At 39.8% G+C, this 18,593-nt stretch overlaps 1 protein-coding gene across 3 annotated transcripts in view; it reads right to left on the reverse strand.

Moving 5' to 3' along the window:
- The window catches only part of WDR7 (WD repeat domain 7), a 386,547-nt gene extending 368,593 nt beyond the window's left edge, over positions 1 to 17,954 (reverse strand). For 2 of the 3 annotated variants that reach the window (XM_023218353.3, XM_023218355.3), the window contains exon 1: positions 17,714 to 17,954. The gene's annotated coding sequence lies outside the window, so the exon portion shown is untranslated. Of the gene's footprint in view, positions 1 to 17,474; positions 17,616 to 17,713 lie in introns of those variants that run through there. The other variant, XM_023218354.1, reaches the window with a different exon arrangement.
- Positions 17,955 to 18,593: the final 639 nt, after the last annotated feature.

Raw genomic sequence — 18,593 nt, forward strand, 5'->3', positions numbered from 1 at the left:
AATAGCTTTCAAATAAAATTTCAAACTCCTAATAATTAGTAAACATTTTAGAGCAGCATTTCTCAGGTTTCCAGTTCATGTCAATACCATGGTAGGTATAGGTATTACAACAATTAATAAAATAGACAATTCAACTATCCAGTGGGGCTTACATACATGTAAACAATTACCACAGAGCATGAGAGAAGTCTCAAGTCATACGGAAACACAAAAGACAGATTCCCTAACCTAGACTTCAGTGGGTCCAAGGATTCCTAGAAGAAATGATGACTAGAATGAGTAGGAATTAACCGGAATAGGCTCAGGTATAATCACATGTTCAAAGGGCCAGAGGTATAATTATAATCTCAACTCTTTCTGAACAGTAAATAGTAGGGCTGACATTTAGAGTAAAAAGGCAGAATGGTGAAAAAACAACCAACTGCCAACACGCATCAGATCACAAGGGGCTTATTGGTAAGACATTTTCAAGAGTTTGGACTTTAATTTGACAGCAAAAGGAAGCAGGTAAAGTGTTTTAAATCTGACATTGCTTTTCAGAAAGATCACTCTAGCTGTGATATAATAGAGAGGGATAAAACTGAGGACCTGAAGACCAATGAGGCTATTGAAGTTCTGCAGGAGAGAAATGGTGGTGCCTAAATTTATCACAATCTCTCATTACTTATTTCTGGGGCGTCTCTGTTAACGGCACTCTCCACCACTACTCTTTCAAGCTCCCTGGTTACAAGATGCACACTCTGTGTACTCACTACCAAATGATGCTTAGCACAGCATCTACCACATAGGACATCTTTAATAAACAAATGGTGAAGGGTATGTGTGGTGAGAATAGTACTAATAATACTAACATGAGAGCTACTTTAAAGATGTAATAGATAAGACTTGATATTCAACACACCAAGGTGATCAGGACGCAACATGGATTCTGATACAAGTTTCGCACAAAGGTACTTTGAGGATAAAAGAAAAGAAAAAGCAGTTTTAAATACTGAAAGCTTTCTAAGTAAAGGATGGGCATTAATATTACAATACTGATGCCTAGGGAAGTATCGATAATTTAGATTCCAACATGGAAGATACATTATTCTATGCTTAACCATAATTTATTAACCCTAGGTTTGGGGATGAGAGAAAATACAAGGTTCCACACTGATCTTCAGTTGGGCCACATTGTAAAGAGACTTAATGGTCCAATAAGCAGATATCTACACAGAGAAGCAACATGCTCAAACTTTTTGAGATAGTATGAAGGTTGGATTAACACAGAGAAACAACTAAAGAGGGAGAAAACAAATAATGATGCTACTGCAATAAGTCTGGGTGCTAAGAAGCTTAGCTAAAATTAGAGTACTGAAAGAAAAATAGCAAATATTACAGAGGAAGAACAATAAGTCATGGGAGTTGGTGAAATACGTAAGGCCACAGGCAAGAAGACTATTGCTTTCCAAACTGGGTGGTAAGGAAAGAGGTAGGAGGGAAGAATAGTGAGGCGGAGGAAGGAAAGTGAGAGCAATGATGCTAAAGAGGAATGTGGTCTCTAAAAAATTGTAACTCAGAAAGTATTTTCATAAAATGATACCAGAGACCTCAACAAAAACTGTTCTATGTGAATGGTAAAAAGGCAATGAGCTTTTGCCAAACCAAGCCATTTAAAAAGTTTATGAAATAGCGCTCTGTCTCCTGCTGTTTTGCTTTTATTTTTTATATTTAAGCATTCAAAAAAGAAAGGATTTTAGAATTGACAAAAAAAAAAAAAAAAATAGCCTGGTTTCCCAATCTAGAATGGAGAATATAGCTGCTTACCATCCTGGGGATTTTATATTTGGGTGGATATTTAGGTCTGTTAGCAACTCTCTCCAGATCACACAGCAAATTGATCTCAGAGCTCAAAGACAAACACAGATCTCCTGGGTCCTAATGAAACACTTTTCACTATCCTATATTGTCTTCATTTACCACAAAATTCCATTTATCAGAAAGCTTCATTATCCAGGCATTCTGGTTAATCAAGATTTTGCCAAAACATAGTACTCATTAGAAGATAAATGGTACTGCAGTGTTTACAGATAAAATCATATGATGTCTGCGATCAGTGGCTCTGGGAGAGGGAAGAGAATATGGGCTAAGAGGCATTAGAAGGAATGAAGGTGAGGCCGCGCATGGTGGCTGATGCCTGTAATTCCTGCACTTTGGGAGGCTGAGGTGGGCGGATCACCTGAGGTTGGGAGTTTGAGACCAGTCTGACCAACACGGAGAAACCCCATTTCTATCAAAAATAAAAAACTAGCCAGGAATGGTGGCACATGCCTGTAATCCCAGCTACTAGGGAGGCTGAGGCAGGTGAATCGCTTGAACCTGGGAGGTGGAGGTTGCAGTGAGCCGAGATCGTGCCATTGCACTCCAGCCTGGGCAATAAGAGCGAAACTGCGCCTCAAAAAGAAAAAAGAAGGAATGAAGATGAAATAGTATCACAAGTATGATGGATGCTATGTGCCCAAATCTTCCTTTGGGAAAGAAGGACTCAACTGCTGAGAGAGTTCCCAGCAGATAGGCTCAGGTTATCAGCACCACTAAGGATTGCCTCAGCCCAAGAGAGATGGCTTATCCAAGCTCTTGTACCCTTCCCATGGGACAGCTCACATCCAGTGACAGATCAATATGGAAATATAAAGGCCAGACCCCCTCACAATTCAGGATATCTCTGAAGGGTCATCCCATCTTCAGAACTTCCCCCAGGGTCAACTGAGACTCCTCCAAGACTCATAACAACCAAACTTTAACCCGGGGCCAAAGTTATTTCCTTTCCCTGGGTGTTGATCCCAAGAGTACTCCCTAATAAGCCTGAGTCTCCATCTCAGAGTCTGCTCGCCAGTGAACTCAAACTGTGAAAGTAAGTATTGAAGGTCTTTTTAGTGCAAGAGTGTGCATTATACTGTTCTTTCTACTTTTATATGTTTGAAAATGTCTATAATTTTTCAAGGGTACCTGGAAAGAACTTCAGTGTCCACAAATAAGGGATTAATTAAATAAATTATGATAAAACTTTATAATGGAACACTGCAATATGAGAAATAAAACAAACACCAAACTATACAGTGGGTACACACACACTTTGAATAATTCTGGAATGATATCGAACAAAAAAAATCAATGACTGCCTTTTAAGAGGAAGAATAGGAAGAAGAGACTGGGCTGAGTAGAATTCCTAATTCTCAAGATAAATTCCTGGGTCTTTTTTTTTTTTTTTTTTTGCCCCACCATTGTGTTTTTCATTATAATATAGTTAAATAAAATGCCCTAGATACATCTACACCAAGTTCTTCTTCATTTTTTTTTTTTTTTTTTTTTTTTTTAGATGGAGTTTTACTCTTGTTACCCAGGCTGGAGTGCAGTGGTCCGATCTCGGCTCACTGAAACCTCTGCCTCCCAGATTCAAGGGATTCTCCTGCCTCAGTCTCCTGGGTAGCTGGGATTACAGGCACCCGCTGCTAGTCACAATTAATTTTTGTATTTTTAGCAGAGACGGGGTTTTGCCATGTTGGCCAGGCTGATCTCAAACTCCTGACCTTAGGTAATCCACCTGCCTCAGCCCTCCGAAGTGCTGAGATTACAGCCATGAGCCACCATGCTCAGCTACACCAAGTTCTTTTGTTTTAAAGTTGTACATATGCACACAACATGGGGTTTTGAAAATACATTTAACTTTAACAAGTATTTATCTTTAGCCTATAATCTTTTCAAATGCTAGCTCCCTTCCACTGTGAGTGCCCTGTCCTAAGCCACATGATTTACTACTCCTGCTACTCCTATTTTCACTACACCTTCCAAATGCTTGATGCATAACACTCATTCATTTGTACAGCCTATGTTTCTCAAGGATAAAATCTGTAAATCTAGCACCCTTGTTATCTAAGCATTATCAAGTAAACTGCATATCTGCACCTAAAATGCTGACTTTTACTACTGGTCAATATGTATTTATGGAATGAATAAACAGAGAAAAACAATAACTAGCCTTTATTGAGCCCTCACTATGTGCCAAGGGCTGTATTAAGGGTTTCACGCACAACTTAAATTTAACTCTTGAGGAAAAAATGTCTTAAAAAAAAAATCCTCCTGAACTCTGCAAAAATCTTCCTCCTTTAATTATGTTCTCACCATCTACCATTTCAATCTATTTTATAAGTTAAACTTTGCCCTTCAAACATGTCTACGTTTTTTTATTTTTATCCAAATACCTTCGCTGGCCTCTACTTGCAACCCTAACAATCTCTCTCCCTCTCATTAAAATTAGCATTTTGAAATCTGTGGTCTTTAACTTGGTGCTTCCATTTCCTCATGTACTCTAGTCTGGGCCCTCAAAAAGACATAATTTAAGGACACTTAAGATCTCCCAGTACATGAAGGGGTCAACAATCCTTCTAAAATGACACTAAAATGACAGGGCAGAGCTCTCCCATATTGCAGAGACAAGCAATGCCTTACAAGAGAAGTGAGAAAAGAGGATGCTTTGACATTAATCGATTGTTGATATCTATTCTTCCTAAGTCCAGTTATCTTACATGTATTCTATAACTGCTAGTGTGACGTTGCTGACTTTTTGCAATACACGCTCCTTTTTTCTGGTACAGCAGACTGTCCCCATTATCTTCTTCCAGTTTTCTCAGCTTTCTTCTACCCAGACACGTGAAGGCCTAGAAAGCCCTAAGAAAAATTCCAAAGACTTAACCTTGTTACCTCATGTTGGTTTGTTTTTTCTTTTTTAATTTGATGTGCCTTTAAAACTTATTAAATGAAATCACCTTTCTCTTTGTGATTCCTCCCAAATTTTTATTATGAAAAATTTCAAATATACAAAAGTTCAAAGAAGAATGTAACAATCACTCAAAAAATAATATCCTGTCATATTTCCCTTGGCAATGTGGTATATCTACATATATGCTGTGCATATATATGCATGTATATATGCTGTATATATGTGGTATATATATGCTGTGCATATATGTGTGTGCTTTTAAAAAGTCTGTGCTGTGCGTCTATATGTGTATGTATTTTGTGTGTGTAGAACCATTTGAAAGTAACATATACATATCATGATGATTCACCCCTAAATGCTTTTAAAGACAGAATTTAAAAATAAGGGCATTCTCCCTCATAAACACAATACCATTATCACACTCACTATTATCAACACCATAATCATTCTCTAATAGCATCTACAAACTAGTCTACATTCAAATTACTTCAATAATCTACAAAATGCTTTTTATAACATTTTCCCCACAAATCTGTAAACAAAATAAAGTTTTATGCACTGCATTTGGTTGCTGGTATAGACTGAATGATATGTCCTCCCAAAATGCATATGTTGAAGCCCTAACCCCTAGTGTATTTGTGTATTTGGAGGTAAGGCCTGTGAGAAGGTGATAAAGGTTAAATGTGGTCATAAGAGCAGGACGCTACTGTGATAGGGCTGGTGTCCTTGTAAGAAGGGGAAGAGATACAAAAGCTCTCTCCCTCTCCACCGTGAGGACATGGTGACAGGGCAGCCATCTGCAAGCCAGGAAGAGAGCCCTCACAGAAAATAAACCTTCTGATCTTGATCTGGGGCACTTCTAGCCTCCAGAACTGTGGGAAAATAAAATGCTGTTGTTTAAGCCACTCAGTTTGTGGTATTTTGTATGGCAGCCTGAACAGGCTAAAAAAGCTATTATGTCTCTTTAGTTCTAGAATAATCCCACCTTTTTAATACTAATTTTAAAAAAAAAAACAATTGTTTGTAGAATGTTCCACATCTGAAGATTTTTCTGATTGTTTTTTATGATATCATTTAATCTGTGCCTCCATCACCTGTTTTTACTACAAACAAAATTGGATCTAACAACGTTTGCCTCAAGCGAACATTGTTGGCAAGAATACTCGATAGATGGTGATGTACACTTCCCACTGCATCACCTCAGGAAGCATATAACATCACATTGTCCTATGAGCAACAATGCTACCTTTGACCATTTGATTCAGGTGGTGACTACCAGATTATTTTCACTGCTACTGTTTTTGTTTTTCATTTTGAAACTATCAATGACCTATGGGGCGATATTCTGAAAAGATTATCCTGCTCCACACTATCCCATGTAATATTAGTAGCACACATGATTTCTAAAAGCTATAAGACAGTTAAGATTATATACAAACTAGTATCAGATCAATGTTAATTCCTCCACCCTGTTTGTCTAGCTCTCAAATGCAAAAGCAAGACGTATTTCTATCCTAGCAACAGGGCGTTTTCACAGGATAGACAATATGTTCTCAGTCTGTGTACTTCTTGTGTCCCAGGGAGGCCCCCTGTGACTTGCAGACAAAAACAAACTCAAATTTTCTCTCATGAGAATGGGCACACATGAACTGGCATAGGCCTTAGCTACCCACCTACCAGTGGGGAATATGAGAAGCAAGTACTAAACCCTAAACAGCTAAATGTATTTGCCACAGCTGCAGTGAAAGAGGAAGTTTATAAAGGTTTATTCAAATTCTCAGAGAACATTCCCATGTCATTTGTCAAAAGAGTGTACCCAGTGAAGATCACAGTATGATTTGATGAGGATGTGATCATTAAGATGATGTTTTGTTGTTGTTGTTGTTGCTGTTGTTCTTTTTGTTTGTTTGTTTGTGTTTTGTTTTTTTTTTTTTTTTTTTTGTGCGTGTGTGCTGGTGGATTTACCACCAATCGATTGAAGACTTGGAAAACAAACCTGAAGCAGATAATGAAGACTCTGTTTATTATACTCCAATGAAACAGCTAGGTCACAAAAACACACTAAAGAAACTACTCAGCTGCTTCCTTATAACAAAGTGTTTCCACAATTTAAGAGCTGAAGGGACACAACCTTCTGAACACTTAAGCAGCTGACAAGATTATACTTTCTTATTTGGGTGGTTAAGAAATATACTGTACTCTCAATGAGCCTGACACTTTAGGACTGCTTGGTTAAAGGAAGTTCCAGTGTTCGGTTTCAAAGGAACATGTGGAATGAGCAGATGGCAACAGGAGACTACACTTGTTTCTTATTGCCAAACAGCCCTGAGTGCATGAGAGACAGAGTTTGAAGAACTGCAGAGCTATCTGGTCGAAAATAAATCACATTTTAAAAGTGATTCATAGATTTTGAGTCCTGTAAGTCATGTTTTACATTTCTGCAGGTGCTATTAGAATGACTGAACTCTTCTGTTATGCTCTATCCATCACCAGCCTACATCAATTTCAAGAGTTACTGATTAAGCTAAACGCCCATTATGCCCACCAAGACCTTACTTTTTAAAGGAAATTCCATTTGGTTGAATCAACTTCAACTTTCTCCTGCCACCCACCTCTAATCGCATTTGCATCTCCAGTCATTCCAATTTCTTCCCTTACGTTGCCATCAAAAGTCTAAACTGAGCACTGAACTTTCTCATTGTATATAAATTGAATTAAACAGAAAAAGAAGAAACAAACATGCTTCCCCAGACTGGAAGCTGAATTGTCACATTAGTCTTGGAATCACTAAAATAAGATGGGCAGCTGTGAAGGTATGAAAGTCACACTGACTAGAGCGGAGCCCAGCTCTCCATTTCCATTTCAAACTCTGAGGAAATATGTGATGTCTCAAGTTAAACTTCTCATTTGTAACATTACCCTCCTCCTGCTATGCTTGTCACACAAAAACTGCCCTTGACACAGTCACCAATGACCTCCCCACTGTTAAATCCATTACCAAGTTCTAATCCTTATCTTACTTGACCTAATAACAATATTTGACATAGTTCATATTCTGTCCTTGAAATAAATACTTCTTTACCTGGCCTCAAAGTCTTCATCTTTTCCTGACTTTCCTTCTTCTTCTCTAGCTTTAGTCTCTTTTCTTTCTTTTTTTTTTTTTACCTTTAAATGTTGGCATTCCCAGAACTTAGTCCTTAGACTTCTCTTCTCTGGCAACACTCACTCACTCCCTCAATGATCTCATCAAGCCTCATTGCTTTAAATACCATCTACAGGTGAAGTATCCCTTATCTGAAATGCTTGGAATTGGAAGTGTTTTAGAGTTTGGAACTTTTTCAGATTTGGGGATATTTGTATTATAGTTACAGGTTGAGCATCTCTAATCTGAAAAATCCAAAATCCAAAATGCTCCAATAAGCATTTCTTTAGAGTGTCATGTTTATGCTCAAGAGTTTTGGATTTTGGAGCATTCTGGATTGCAGATTAGGGATGCTCAACCTGTATACACTGACAGTTTCCCAATTTATTGTGTGAGACGCTTTTCTGAAATTGAAATCCATATGTCCAGCTGCCTACTCAACATCTCCTTTTGGATAGCTAGTAAGTTTCTCAAACTTGGCATGTCCAAAAGTGAGCCCCTGATCATTCCTCAATCGTGCCCCTCCCAGTCTACCCATCTCAGTTATTGGCAACTCCAGTTTTATAGCTATACGGACCAAAATCCTAGAATCATCTTTAGTTACTCTATTACTCTCTCACACATACACATTCCATATCCCAATCCATCAGTAAACTCCACTGGCTATACCTTCAAATTGTATCCAGAATCCTGCAACATCTTAACATTTTCACTACAACAGCCCTGTTCACAATCAGCATCTTCCACCAGGGATAACACAACAGCCCTCTATCTGGTCTCACTGTTTCCATCTTTGCTCCCCAGCAGTCTCAACACAGCACATAGAGTAATACTATTTAAAAAAAAAAAAAAAAAATCATGCTGTGATCACATCTCAAAATCTTCCAATGGCTTCCTGTCTCACATAGAGCAAAAACCAACTCTACATACAACTGCCTATCCTATATGAGTGAGGTGGTTGTTCTCTCCCTTGCTTACTCTCTTGCATCTGCCCTGATTCATTGGTGTTGCTCAAAGATACCAAGCAGAATCTTACCTCAGAACAGTGTCCCCCACCCCAGCTTCCTTCTGGCACACTCCCTCGCCCTCTTCAAATCTCTATAAAATATTACCTTTTTAGTGAAGGGTTTCCTGACCATCATAAATTGCAAAATCTACCACTCAAACAAAACACTTACAATCATTTAACATACCATATGTTTATTTATTTATCATCTGCCTCTCCTGCTATATGTTCTATGATGGTCAAGATTTGTGTTTGGTTTATTCTCTATTGTATTCCCAGTGCCTAAAATTCCTACCACATAGAAGAAATCCAAATACTTGAATAAATAAACAAACTAGGGAATGAAATATGTTTGCATTGGCTTAAGTAAAATTGTACCCATCAGCAAATTAAAGTATATCTCGATTTTATATGTTTTGGATTTCACAGGGGACTTTCTTGTCAATTAGTTCTTCTATAATAATGTCAACAATTAATACAAGTTTCCTTAATCAAAATGTCATTAATATAGTATTGGTTTTTCCCCAGCTACAGGTTTTACCTACACTCCTGCCTCTTTTAGTTTATCGTGACATATACAAAGCAAAATATATCTTAGGAACTATGAAGCAAATTAGCTGACATAATCACTACTACAGTCACTAAGTCCTAGTAATTAATCATAACACTGCTTCTTAAAAGTAAGTACAGTGGGCTGGGCATGGTGGCTCAAGCCTGTAATCCCAGCACTTTGGGAGGCCGAGGCAGGTAGATCACAAGGTCAGGAGTTCAAGACCAGCCTGGCCAACATGGTGAAACCCCATCTACTAAAAAAAAGAAAAAAATACAAAAATTAGCTGGGCACAGTGGGGCACGCCTGCAGTCTCAGCTACTCGGGAGGCTGAGGCAGGGGAATTGCTTGAACCCGGGAAGCAGAGGTTGCAGTGAGCCAAGATCATGCCCCTGCATTCCAGTCTGCGCAACAGAGAGAGATTCTGTCTCAAAAAAAAAAAAAAAAAAAAAAAAGTAAGTACATAAAAAAGTAAGAGCCTACAGAATAACACTTAGCACTTCAGAAATCTTCCCTCCCTTAAACTGACCAGTGCCCTAACAGTCATTGTTCCAACATTTTATGGCTCCCACTAACTCAAATAATCATCAGCCAAAAAAAACCCTGTAATTTCATTAAACGTCACCAACATATTTTGAAAAAAAAATCCAATTTTATTTAAAATAGTAAACACTTCATGAATATAATATATATGTTCTTTAATAGAAAGGAAGGAAAGATTTCCTTGGACCCATAAGGACTTTCTGAATAAAAGAAATGATATTTCATTACTGTGAATTTTTTGTTCCAACTAATGGAAGCTTATACTGTTTATTTGCATATGAAAAGTTTAGAAAAAAAGAAGAGCCTTTAAGGACAATAGCTTGAATGTGAAATAAACTTGAATGTGAAAACAGAAGGTAACTGGCTCACTCTATCAGTCTGTTATCACTCACATATACCAACTATCAACATTCAGAGGGAAACATGACGTGCAAAAAACTAGAAGAGTATCTTCAGTGAGCTTGAAGGGTCATAAATTACAACTGCTAAGCTGAATGGGAGACTGCATTTTCAAAGTCATGTATATCCAGGCTGGGCACAGTGGCTCATGACTAATTCCAGTACTTTGGGAGGCCGAGGCAGGCAGATCACTTGAGGTCAGTAGTTCGAGACCAGCCAGGCCAACATGGTGAAACCCTGTCTCTATTAAAAATACAAAAATTAGCTGGGTGTGATGGTACACAGCTGTAATACCAGCTACTTGGGAGACTGAGGCAGAAAAATTGCTTGAACTGGGGAGGTAGAGGTTGCAGTGCGCCAAGATCGCACCACTGCACTCTAGCCTGGGCGACAGAGTGAGACTCTGTCCCAAAAACAAAACAAAACAAAAAAACAAAGTCACGTATTTCCAGAAATGTGCTATTTTAAAAAGTCTACAGAATAACGCTTAGCACTTCAGAAATCTTCCCTCCCCTAAACTGACCAGTGCCCTAACATTCGTTGTTCCAACATTTTATGGCTCCCGCTAACTCAAGTAATCATCAGCCAAAAAAAAAACCCTGTAATTTCATGAAACGTCACCAACATATTTTGAAAAAAAAACAAAATTTTTATTTAAAATAGTAAATACTTAATGAATATAATATAGATGTTCTTTAATAGAAAGGAAGTAAACATTTCATTAGACCAAAAAGGACTTTCTGAATGCAGTCATGATGTAGGATTTCTTCTTCCAACATAATTGTTTACGTTCTTTTGTATCCAGCAGAGTAGCTTTAAGTATCAGATACAGACCAAGACAAATGAACCATATGGATGAAGTTCAAAATGTAAAGTTCACATTACTATCATAATACCTATCAGTGAGAACATAAAGTGTCCTCTTATTGATGATAGGATTTCACTGAGCTATACATAGCTTTCAGTTCATTTTGCCTATGATCAATGGCATGCACATATGTAAGACTATTAATTCTTTAAAAGGTGCATCAATTAAATGGACAAAAATGAAAACAGAACCTACAAACCTCACTAACTCCATAATTTAATTGCCAGGCATGGTGGCTCATGCCTGTAATCCCAGCACTTTGGGAGGTCTAGGCAGGAGGATAACCTGAGGTCAGGAGTTTGAGACCAACCTGGCCAACATGAAGAAACCCCATCTCTACTAAAAATACAAAAATTAGCCGGGTGTCCTGGCAGGCACCTGTAATCCCAGTTACTAGGGAGGCTAAGGCAGGAGAAACGCTTGAACTTGGGAGTTGGAGGTTGCAGTGAGCTGAGATCATACCACTGCACTTCAGCCCAGGCAACTGAGTGAGACTCCATCTCAAAAAAAAGTCCCAATAAATTAAAAAATGGTCACAGGGAGATGTAACAGATAAACCCAGGAATAAAGGCACTACATAGTTCCAGGCCTCACTCTACACGCACTAAAATTACTTCAAGATGTACACTATGAATTTTTATTTCTGTCTAGTAGAACACAGAGACAAAAGTAGATTATCAATACATGAAAATCAACAGCATTTTCTTGTATCAGCACTAATCTACTTTAAAAATAGTATACCATTCACAGTATTTTTATAAACTACAAATATTTTACTCAAAGTCATAAGTGAAAGACCATTCCACGTTCTCAGATAAAATGTCCTAATATTATAAAGATATCACTTTTCCTCAAAATAAATCTGTAAGCCAAAGTTCTACTGGTATTGTTTTTAGAAACTCAAACTAACTCTAAAATACATAGGAACGAATAAAAATCCACAAATAGCTGAGCCAATTTTGAAAATGGGCAAAGATAAAAGAAAGTCCTCTAGCAGATATTTAACATCACTAACTATTTGAGAAATGCAAATTAAGACCACCTTGAGATATCATTACACATTAGAACAGTTAAAAAGAGAAAAAAAAAATGGCCGGGTGCGGTGGCTCACGCCTGTTATCCCAGCACTTTGGGAGGCTGAGGCGGGCGGATCACAAGGTCAGGAGATCAAGACCATCCTGGCCAACACGGTGAAACCCCGTCTCTACTAAAAATACAAAAACATTAGCCGGGCGTGGTGGCGGGTGCCTGTAGTCCCAGCTACTTGGGAGGCTGAGGCAGGAGAATGGCATGAACTCGGGAGGCGAGTTTGCAGTGAGCCGAGATCGCGCCACTGCACTTCAGCCTGGGTGACAGAGCAAGACTCCGTCTCAAAAAAAAAAAAAAAATTGTGGCCGGGCGCATGGCTCATGCCTGTAATCCTAGCACTTTGGGAGGCTGAGGCAGGCGGATTGCCTGAGCTCAAGAGTTCAAGACCAGCCTGGGCAACACGGTGAAACCCCATCTCTACGAAAATGCAAAAAATTAGCCAGGCGTGGTGGCATGAGCTTGTAGTCCCTGCCACTCAGGTGGCTGAGGCAGCAGAATTGCTTGAATCTGGGAGGTGGAGGTTGCAGTGAGCCAAGATTGTGCCACTGCACTCCAGCCTGGGTGACAGAGTGATGCTCCACCTCCACAAAAAAAAAAAAAAAAAAAAAGTGACAATATCAAATGCTAGTGAAGATGCAAAGAAATGCAATCTCTCATACATTGCTGGTAGAAATGTGAAATGGTATAACCACTCCAGAAAACACTTTAGGAGTTACTTCAAAAACTAACCATACACTTACCATATCATCCAGTAACCACATCCCTGGGCATTTATCCCAGAAAAAAATGAAAATTTCAATCCATACACACACATACACACGTGCACACACACACACACAAACTGTACAAGAATGTTCACAACAGCTTTATCTGTAACAGCCAAAAATTAAAAACAGCCCAGATATGCAGGTGAATGGTTAAACTTGGATACATACATACCATGGAATACTATTCAACAATTAAGAAGTACAAACTATTGAGATATGCAACAATTTGGATGAATCTCAAGAATTGTCTCATTCAACAATGTTGATGAATCTCAAGAACTGCCTCATTCAACCATTTGGATGAATCTCAATTTCAAAAGATTACATGCTATAGGATTCCATTTATATAGCATTCTGGTAATGACAAAATTAAAGAGATAGAAACTGATTAAGGGATGGTAGAAACTGATTAAGGGATGGTGAGGGTAAGGGAGGTGGATGGAACTAGAAAAGGATAATATGAAGAAAATCTTTGCATGATGGAATAGTTCTGTATCTTTTTCTTTTTTTTGTTTTTTGTTTTTTTTTTTTTTTTTTTTTGAGACAGGGTTTTACTCTGTCCCAGGCTACAGTGCAGTGGCATAATCACAGCTCACTCCAGCTTCAACCTTCCCAGGCTCAGGTGATTTTCCCACTTCAGCCCCCCAAGTAGCTGGGACCACAGGCATGCACAACCACATCAGTCTAATTTTTGTATTTTTTGTAGAGACGGGATTTTGACATGTTGCTGGTCTCGAACTCCTAGGCTCAAGCAATCTGCCTACCTCAGCCTCCCAAAGTGCTGCGACTACAGGTGTGGGCAACCACACAGCCTAGCTCTGTATCTTGATTGCAGAGGTAGTTGCAGGAATCCACACAGGTGATAAAATGGCACAGAACTATACACAGGCATTGTACAAAATCAATTTATTGGTTTTGATATTGTACTACAGTAGTATAAAATGTAACTATTAAAGGAAATTGGGTGAAGCTGCATAAAATGTAACCACTGGGGGAAACCAGATCTCTCTTTACTATTTGTGCAACTTCCTATGACCCTATAATTATATCAAAATAAAGCTAAAACAAAATAAATAGGAAGAGTTATTTATATAGGGGGAAAAAAACATACTACTACAAAACCATGGAGTTAAAACTGTACGGTGTTAGAACAAGAACAGACAAACCAAAGGAAAGGACTCAATATTCAGAGTATATATGAGCACCTAATACACAGTAAGTGTCACACCATTATCTATGGGAAAAGGGAAGAAAGATACCAGGAAAACTGGCACAGTACATGGAAAATAAACTGGATCACAAACTTGTGACACATAAAAAGTTAAATTCTGCATGTATTAAAGACCAATAAGTGTAAAAGAAAACTATGTATTTAGCAGTACATAACATAGCAGAGTAACTCTGTGGCATAGCACTGGGGAAAGATATCTTAAAGAAAACCTTCAAAATACAAACCATATAGCCAAAACATTTTTAAATTTGATTATATCAAAATATAAGATTTCTGTTCAATGAAGAACATCATGAAAAAGAATACAGACAAATGACAGATTAGGAACAGATATACTTGTAATACTTAAAGGACTAGTATCCATAAAATACAAGAAAAGTCCTCAAATCAACAAGAAAGAACTGAAACCCCAAAATAAAAATGGATGAAGGGATGAACACGTAATTTCACAAAGAAAAAATTCAAAAAGATAAGACACACATGAAGAAATACTTTGATTCGGCAGGGCACGCTGGCTCACATCTGTAATCCCAGCACTTAGGGAGGCCGAGGCAGGCAGATCACGAGGTCAAGAGATCAAGACCATCCTGGCCAACACAGTGAAACTCTGTCTCTACTAAAAATACAAAAAGTAGCTGGGCGTGGTGGCACGTGCCTATAGTCGCAGCTACTCAGGAGGCCGAGGCAGGAGAATTGTTGGAACCCAGGAGGTGGAGATTGCAGTGAGCCGAGATCGCGCTACTGCACTCCACCCTGGCAAGAGTGAGACTCCATGTCAAAAAAAAAAAAGAAGAAATGCTCAGATTCATTAGTAACAGTGAAATGTAATTTAAAATGATATTTAGTTTTGTATATATTAGTCTGGAAAAATTGGAGCACTGAATAACACCAAGCATTTGTGGGGAAACAAAAGAACCCTCACAAGCTTCCTGCAGGTGTATAGACCGTTGCTGCTTGTTCTAAACACCATCCGGTGGTGCTTCAATAAAATATACGAAAACCAAATGATTCATAAATCACGTATGGATCTATAACTCAACAAAAATATCACAGAGGTCCAAAATGTATGCTTATCATGGTATTATCTATAGAGGTAGGAAAATGAAAATAACATGGGTATCGACAAATAGGAGAGTAGACACATAAACTGTAGTAGACGTACATTCTGAAATACTGTGCAGCACTTGGAAGCAAAGAACAGCAACACGATAGATCTTCAAAATATAATAGTGAGACAAAAAAAACTGCATGATATCATCTCTATAAATTAAAAATGTGGGCACCCAGAACAATATACATTTAATAACACATACAAGCAGAATAATACACATCAGACAGATGGTTGCAAATGGGTTGATAAGCAAGAGAAAAGAGCGGGAATTAGAAATAAAAAACAACGAATGAGGCTGGGCGTGGTAGCTCACACCTGTAATCCCAGCACTTTGGGAGGCCAAGGCGGGTGGATCACCTGAAGTCAGGAGTTCGAGAACAGCCTGATCAACATGGTGAAACCCCATGTGTACTAAAAATACAAAAATTAGCTGGGCTTGGTGGCACATGTCTGTAATCCCAAGCTACTCAGGAGGCTGAGGCAGGAGAATCGCTTGAGCCTGGGACGGGGAGGTTGCAGTGAGCTGAGACCATGCCATTGCACTTCAGCCTGGGCAACAAGAGCAAAACTCCATCTAAAGAAAAACAAAACAAAACTGCAGGCAGGGGAGGTGCCTTGGACAGTCCAAAGGTGATCATTGAATTGAGTAAGATTAACTCAATCCTCTGCACCTGAGGTCCAAAATGAACTTTAAGGACTCATACATCTAACAAACATCATAACACTAAAGCTAAATGTCATCCTACCTTTCTCATGAAGAAAGCACAAAACAACCTCACTATTTCGAAGATTTTCGATGCTAAGTGTGTTACATGGAGAAACCACCCAACTTCCTTTAACTTCAAAACAGAAAGTATCTCAAAGATAAAAGGAAACTGTAAGATACAAGGGTCACTACCCCTAAAATTTAATTTAAATTCTTACAGTGATATTCAAACCAAGCCAAGCCCAGTCCCTTTGATTCACCCAGTAACCAAGATCTTTTAAAATTTAGTTACAGGTGGCAATAAGAAAAAATAAAGGGCATACTCTCATTTTTCTCTTAAAGTGATTCTCTGAAACACTCTTAAAACAAGGATTGGCAGTAAAATAAATGAATTTTCTCTACCATAATCCCTAATTGACATTAATAGTAAAGCATTAATTATATTTATACAGGTTCATTTTCCCAATTTATAATAACTAATGTGTGTTATTCTGAATGGAACTAGACAGGTTTTTATTCTTTATAATAATGAGGGCATTTCAACACATTATATTCACTTTTAAGCTGACCTTCATACAGTCACAAGTTTATTTATAAAGCAAGAAACAGAGCCAAACTAAAATTTTTGTTTAACAAAATGTCAAAACCTCAGTTAATTTCTTTCATACAATAGGCAATTCCTGCAACCTTGCCCATAAAATCCTAAGATCTAAACATCTGAAAGAGTTAGTCTGCCTTTTTTTGTCTCATGTCAAATATTACAGTGAGAGGAAGCTGTAGCTGCCACTGACCAAACCCTAAATTCAGCAGCATCAACAATATCAATGCAGTCTGTGATGCAACGGTAGCTGCCCTAGTTTCAGACTATCTAACCCAGTAAATGCTGCCTAAAAAAGAGACATACTAAGTGGGTCAAAAACATAAAACGGCAACTTTTGAATCAAAGGTAGGGTAGTGCTGACTTCAAACATAGCTTCAGAACACTGGCACCCATCAGTAAGTGAACGGGAGTGACTGGTATCCGTTCAGACAAGTACTAGGGCAAAGGGATAAGAATTGGCAGGTGGCATCTCAAAAATGAAATTCTAACAGTGGTGTCAGTACCTTGGGCATGGGCAAAAGTAGTACCAGCAGCTAAGGAAAGACTATATGAACCCCAAAAACAAACACATCGCCCAAAACTGCCGTCAATAACCACCCACGGTCATCATCAACCACCTCATCCTGTTTAGATCGTGCCTGGGAGCCAGGCAGTCCCACCTCAAGACCAAAGCAACTGTCACAAGCAGTAAATCTCACCCACCAGGTAAGGGAGCCACAAAGACCCCGGGCGGGCTCCCACACTCTTGGTAACGGCGCCTAGTTGTGGGCCCGACCTGCAGGCGAGGCAAGGAGCAGAGCTTGCAGCCGCAGCAATCTGACAGCTGGCACCGCCCCCGGCTAGAGTGGGCTTGTGATCTTTGACCCCTGACCCCTGACCTCCACGGTGCAAGTACATCCCGCCCTGGGGTTTCCTATGGAGAAGCTTGAAAGCCCCCTTACCTGTCACAGCTTCATCTCATGCCGCGATGTAGCCTATCAGACAGCCGGTGGGCGCCCCAGCCAAGGAGGACAAGGATAGGGCGGAACTACGGAGGATGCGGGGTGCGCAGATCCTGCTGGGATAACCTAAAGGGCGGCAAGCGCTCTCCAGCCGCCGTCTTCCCACTGAGACTGCAAGGTGCCGGTACCACCGCCGCCACCGCCGCCACTGCAGTAAATCAGCTGACACCAGCCCCCAACTGCCGTGACTTTCGCTGCAACTGTCGCAAAAATGAGGGGGCGGGAAAGACTCACCATTTCCCTACATGCAAGGCCTAAGTCGGCGCCGAGAGAGAGCCAGCCGCGTTACCATGGAGACCGAAGGTGGGCGGGGGGGGGGGGGGGCCGGCGGGGGGCAGGGGGGGCGGGGGGGGGGGGGGGGGGGGGGGAGGTCAGCTGTGGGCAAGGAGTGCGCGGCCGCCATCTTGGTTATGGGAAGTCTGGTCTAGGCTGTCCTCTCGCCTCTAACACCCATGTTGGGAGGACCAAGATGGAGCGAAGGATGAAGTAGCAAGTGTAGGTCTTTCTTGGGACCAGGATATTGCAAGTTTACACTTCTGTCCCCATCACTTGGCCCAGACACCTGGAAATGTCAGTTGCTCTTTCCTTTTTGCTTCTGAACTTGTTGGCCAGAACACAGAGCGCCAGACATAGACGAACTCTGCCACTCCACTAGAGGAAGTCTGACCTTGTACAATACTCCTGCAGAGGAGAGGGGATGAATGCACTGTCTCCGTGTAGGCGGCCAAGAGTGGCGGAGTGTGAGCTGTGCCTTCAGAGAGGCGTATATTCAGATCCCAGTTCCTCCACTGCACACCATTAGTGTCGTCTTGGGCATTTT

This window comes from Piliocolobus tephrosceles, chromosome 18, assembly GCF_002776525.5.
Source record: "Piliocolobus tephrosceles isolate RC106 chromosome 18, ASM277652v3, whole genome shotgun sequence".
Lineage (NCBI taxonomy): Eukaryota > Metazoa > Chordata > Mammalia > Primates > Cercopithecidae > Piliocolobus > Piliocolobus tephrosceles.